Consider the following 6,000-nt stretch of genomic DNA (forward strand, 5'->3'; position numbering starts at 1 on the left):
CAAGTGAAAAAGAGATTCCAGCTTCCTCAAAGTGGTTGGTACTGATGCACAGCTGCTCCTGGCACCCCGACTGCCAGTGCTGGGCTGGATGTTCAAAGGAAACGTCCCCTCTACACACCATGCAACTGATGCTACATGGAGTAAATGGGTTCCACCGATCACCCAGTGGGCCCGAGTAGGAAACCCCAGTCGCCCAGGAATCTTGGAAGTGATTATGGACTGGCCAGAAGGCAAAGGCTTTGGAATATCACCAGAGGAGGAGGTGACATTTTTGTTATAATTATCATAATCATTATTATCATAATTTTTGTTGTAATTATTAAACTGTGCTTATCTCAACCCACAAGTTCTTTTGCTCTTCTGATTCTCTTCCCCCATCCCACAGGGGTGGGGGGAGTGAGCGAGCGGCTGCGTGGTGTCTAGTTGCCGACTGAGGCTGAACCACGACATTGTGGCAAGCCGGTGAAATTCCCAGCGACTGGAAAAGGGGAAACATAACCCCCATTTTTATAAAGGGAGAACAGTAAGACCTGAGGAACTGCAGGCTGGTCAGTCTCACCTCCGTGCCCAGCAAGATCATGGAGCAGATCCTCCTGGAAACTATGCTAAGGTGCAAGCACGTGGAAAAGAGTGAGGTGATTGGTGACAGCCAACACAGCATCCCTAAGGGCAAGTTGTGCCTGACAAACTTGCAGATACCCATGCCGTTTTCCTGCTGAAAGCTCGTGAAGCACTCAGACAAAGAGAACGTCTGGAAGAGGCCACTCTCAATTGTCCTTCTTCTCAGGTACACTTTCACCTGAGCAGGGGCTTGAGGTCTGGTCTCCACCATACCAGCTAGGGGCTCTCACAGCTGAGCCTACTAGGCCCAAAAGTGGGCCACCAGGACATGGTAGTGAGGGTGCCAGAACTGGTGCTTGGAAGACAGCAGCGGTATGAAATTCCATAGAAGCAGCAGTTGTTTCAGGAATGGTGCTACAATGCATAGAAATGCCCTTGAGGGAAGCTGCACTTTGGGAGGAATGAGGCTGTGAGCTCTGGTATCCCTGGCACGCTTGAGGCCAGGGCACTGTGTCCACTGAAGTCCACAGCAGGGTGACTCATGCTTGCATGGCGTACAGGGTTTTTCCCAACTCTCCCACATCACGGTGACTCCCAGGTGCTCCGGGAGAATGATCCAATGTCCCTTTGACATTTGAAATGCATGGAATGGGCCACCCCATGCCTGACCCAGGACAAAGGGCCATGAGCTTTTGGTTCCCTGCCCTGAGCCTCTCCTCAGAAGCAGGCCAGCCAGGCCTTTGGCCTCTGGGATACTCTTGCTGAGCAAAACAGGTCAATTTGGGTGACGGTCTCTTTCACAGATGGACACGAGCATCTCTTTGATCACAAAACCGGGCTGTGGTAGAGCATGGTGAGCATAAGCAAGGTCCTCACAGTCATCACTGCTGCCCACAGGGATCTTCCCTCCAGCCCACAATGGCCTTTCCTCACCACTGAGCTTTGCCACATCCCTGGAGACTTGCGTCTCTTCTCCCATACGGGACGTGCAGTCTTGATGTTCTGCCTGAACTTACCCACAGCCTTCTGTGTGTCTACGATGACCTGTGGGGGAAAAGTCACTCAGGGTTTGCCTGAACGCCTGTAATGAAAGCCCTTGAGAGCTGACTCAAGGTGCCCTTCATGGTTGGATTTCACCACGATTTCTGGACAAGCCCCCCATGAAGAGGGGCAAGCGACTAAGACAATCTGTATGATCCTAACCCACTTAAAATATCTGCCCACTAGCCTGACCCCTCAGAGTTAATTGGCCTTATGAAGCTGGGACAGAGATGAATTGTTTCAGTGTTTGGTGGTATGACAGGGGAGTAGAATATTTCAGATGAAAGAGACAAATGCTTAATCACCTATGAGGCCTTGGCAAGTGGCAGCTACCAGGTGTTTAGATGCTTCAAGAGCAAGGCACGCTTGTGGTCCCATGGGGTTGTGGGACACAGCATAAAAGCCTGCGCTGCTCCAGGCTCTGCATCCTCCTCTCTTGCCTCCCTTTCCTCCAGGAACGAGGTAAGCCTGAGTCCCCTCCATTTCTCTCCCTGTGGGCCGAGCTGCTCTCACGGTGGCTACTGAGGTTGGTACTTGGTCATCCTCAGCTTGGCCCTGCAATACAAAGGGCTGCCACCTCTTCTTTCCCTTTTGATGGGGCTGTCTGGGGAGGGCTGGGAAGAAGGGGCTTCTTTCAAGCAGAAGGGGATCAATGGGGCTCAGCTGCAGACTGATATTGAGGTTTGTGCTTCCTGACTGCTCTGTGTTTCAGCTTGGTCGCCCTCGCCGAGAGATGTCTTGCTTCAGACCCTGTCTCCCACCACCCTGCGGCGCCTCTGGCCCAACCCCACTTGCAAGCAGCTGCAATGAGCCCTGTGTCGTCCGCTGCGCTGACTCAACGGTGGCCATCCAGGCCTCCCCGGTGGTGGTGACCCTGCCGGGCCCCATCCTCACCTCTTTCCCTCAGAGCACAGCCGTGGGATCCTCTCTGTCAGCTGCTGTTGGCAGCTCCCTCAGCGCCGCAGGGGTTCCCATCTCTTCTGGGGGCTCGCTTGGTCTGGGGGGGTCAGGACTGTGTCTGCACCCTCCCCGCTGCTCTCTGAACTGCTGAAGCTGGCAAATCATCCCCTTTGGAGCAGGAAGGAAGACAGGGACCCTGCAGCAGCAGGAGCGTGGCCATTGTTTCCAGAAGAGCCGGGTGTCCTCATCCCAGCTGGCAGGAGGGACCTGTGCCCATTGCTCCTCGCTGCACAGCAGGCTCCTCCGTGCCTCCTCTGGCTCTGCTTTGCTCTGAGCTCCTCGAGAAAGGGCTCGCTCTTCTGCTTTGCTGAACCTCCTGCTGATGGGGTGAGGGTGTCGGACTTCGGGACTGCTCTTGGTGTACTAGGGTTGCCAGCAGGTAGAGCTGAATGGAAAAAGGGAAGCACTTTGTGTGGAGCATTATCCTTGTGAAACAGGTCATTTTCTGTGCTTCCTTGAAACTTGTAGACGTCTTCCTTGGTCTCCGTTGTGTGCCACTGCATTTTCCCCTTCTCATTAAAGACTTTGTGCAGCATAGCTGGGAGACTCGTGGTTGGTTGTACTCCTCTCCACATTCAGGTGTCCAACACCTGTGCAAGGAAGCGCGAGAATGTCTCTCTCCCATGACAGTCCAACATCCAACCTGGCAAGGCCCTGAATAGCCTCTGTTACTTGACCCTGCTTTGAGCCGTGCTCGGACCACATCACCTCCACCTCAGGTGTTGTGTGATTTGCTGAGCCACTGCTGGAGCCCCTCAGCCAGGAGCAGCCATCAAGCACAAGGGAGCAGAGAGGGGACGGGGGGCCAGCGCTCAGGAAAGCTGCAGAGGTGCGGAGGGGCACGGGGCATGAGAAGGTGCACTGATGTCAGTCCCAGGGCTGGGAGCACAGGAAAGCAAGGAAGATCGGAGTGCATTCCACAAGTGACCCAACTTGCAAGGCAAGGGCATAAAGTGTAAGCGTGCTGACAAAAGCCCCGAGGGAATCAAAAGGTTGAGGTCCCACTGTGATTTGAACTCAGATCACTGCATTCAGAGTCCAAAGTGCTCACCATTACATCTGGACGGATGCTGTCTTTCCCTGTGGCCACCCCAGTGAAAGCGTATGCTGCTGGCTGAGCCCGGCAGCCTCTTCATCGCCCTCGTCATCACCAAGTAAAGCCATCCTCCAGGGCCACTAGGCACTCTTTACCCACAGGGCCTTTCAAGGGAGCTGCAGAGCTCTTTCTGCAAGCCTGGCATGCCATCTCTAACAAGTCCCACGTTGCTAATCTGTGAGCATCTTGCTTTCTCCTGATTTGACCTGGTTGTGAAGTTTCCAGAAGAACCTTTTCAACATTGCACCTCACAGAGGAATTCATGGCCCAGCGATCGGTGGTTCGATGCTTGCACTTGTGGCCTTTGCCGCTGCCTCCCTACACACCTGTGTTTGACAGCTGCCAATCTGCCCAAGAAGGTCATTGCCTCTTCCTTTTCTCATCTTGTAGCTCATACTAAGCAGCCATTAACCAGATATCCTTCCCCATTGGTGGCAGGCGTAGCCAAGCTCCTGACCCTGCCGAACGAGGCGACCAAGAGAGAGGGCAGGGGATGAGGTTCAACACAGGGAAGAGCTGGCAGGAGGACCCAAAGCAGTTTGCTCTGTGTTACACAAGCTGGACTGCCTTCCATGTGTGCTAGAAGAGTCCTGGCTGAATTCAAACCAAGTCCTTTCTTCCAGGATACGTTGTCCCCTTCTGCCCTAAAGTGGCCTCTCCCTCAGTGAGAACAAGGTGTTCTCTCCCAAGGCTGCCCCAGACTCAGGTGCGTTTCCCTGTGAGCCTGAGGGAGCTTTCCCTCGTACCCTGGCACCACCACACTCCCTGCCCAAGAAGGGTCCAAGCACGCAGCAGGGAAAAGCTGCACCGGTGCTGTCCTCCTTCTGCCAAGGTTTGAGTCTCTGTGTTAAGAGCAGGGCCCTTGCTCCCAGCACTCAGACGGGAGGAAACACACGCAGAGACCCTCTGCCAGATCTCATTCTTAGCCCTGGGAGACAAAGGACACAACCTCCTGGTACCTTTGGCCTTCCTGAAGCACTGGGCTGCCATCTGGTACTTCTGAACCCACAGGTTAGGCCATGCTGTCATGTGCAAGCCTAAGATGCCAAACGGCAGGTTGCATTCAGAGCGGGCATGGGAAACGCCCGGTCACCGGAGGAGGGTCAATTCTCTGCAGAGTCACAACTCTGACAGCATGTCCCGGAGAAGCAGCACTGCTGAGGTTGCCCCCTCCAGGGCCTTGAGCACAGGGAAAGGGACAGTCCTTTCCCATGCAGATGCTGTGCCGCTGCAGGGGGAGGGATGTCCCTTCTGTGGCTGAGACAGCATTTCTCCAAGCAATGGCGGGTGTTTCTGGGGCTCTGCCATTCTCACCCAGCACTCGAGGAGCAAGGGTTCTGGGCCAGTGTGTTGCGTGGGCCAGTGCAGGCAGCGTCCTTGCTCAGGGCGTTTTCTCCTTGGCTTCCGTCCTGGCAGCACTGCTCGCTGGAGCTGCCAAGGTCTCCAGCCCATTTGCTTCCCCAAGGTCATGGCAAATGTTCCTTCCACTGTAGCTTCTAATGCTGCTCCTCCCTGGGGGACGCTGCAGGGGGGACACTTTGTGCTGAGGACCCAAGGCTTGCTTAGCTGGGAGCAGAAAAGGTGCCATTTCTGTGCCTCCCTGAACCCTGCGGATGTGTTACTTCTTGTCTGTTGTGTCGCTGCATTTTCTCCTTCTCATTAAAGACTTTGAGTAGGATAGTGGGAGACTTGTGATCATTTGTTCTCTGTCACTTAGCACCTGCTATGTAAGGAAGAGCAATTGGCCTCTGCCCTGAGCTTACTGCTGGCTGACGGGACACTTTGTGCCCCTTTGCAGGCTTCAATGGGCAGCCAGAGACCTCCCAGCACCTGGGAGCTGCAGCTCAGCTGCGCTGACCAACACAGGAGGCCACACCAGTCCTTGGTCCTTCCCTCCCAAGGTCTTTCCGGCTGAGGGCTTCTTCATGGAAAGGGTAGTCAGGCATTGGAACAGGCTGCCCAGGGAGGTGGTGGAGCCTCCATCCCTGGAGGTATTTAAAAGAAGGGTAGATGTGGTGCTTGAGGATATGGTTTAGTGGTGGACTTGGCAGTGATGGGTTGGCGGTTGGTCTCGATGATCTTAAGGGTCTTTTCCAATCTTAATTCTATATTCCAATCTAGAATTCCAATTCTATGATTCTATGATTCTATGACCTAATAGGAGCCTCCCGGTGCCTGCAAGGAGTTTGCTGTGATGTCTGGAGGAGGAAAGGCACTGGTCAGAAATTATGCAGGCGTTTTGTGACTACGTAGATGAACAAAAATGGCCACCCTGAGGGTGCCTAAGCACGGGGTCCAGAGAGGCTGTGAAACACCCATCCTCAAGGTATTTTATGACCTGG

Source organism: Phalacrocorax aristotelis, chromosome 7 (genome assembly GCF_949628215.1).
Source record: "Phalacrocorax aristotelis chromosome 7, bGulAri2.1, whole genome shotgun sequence".
Classification (NCBI taxonomy): domain Eukaryota; kingdom Metazoa; phylum Chordata; class Aves; order Suliformes; family Phalacrocoracidae; genus Phalacrocorax; species Phalacrocorax aristotelis.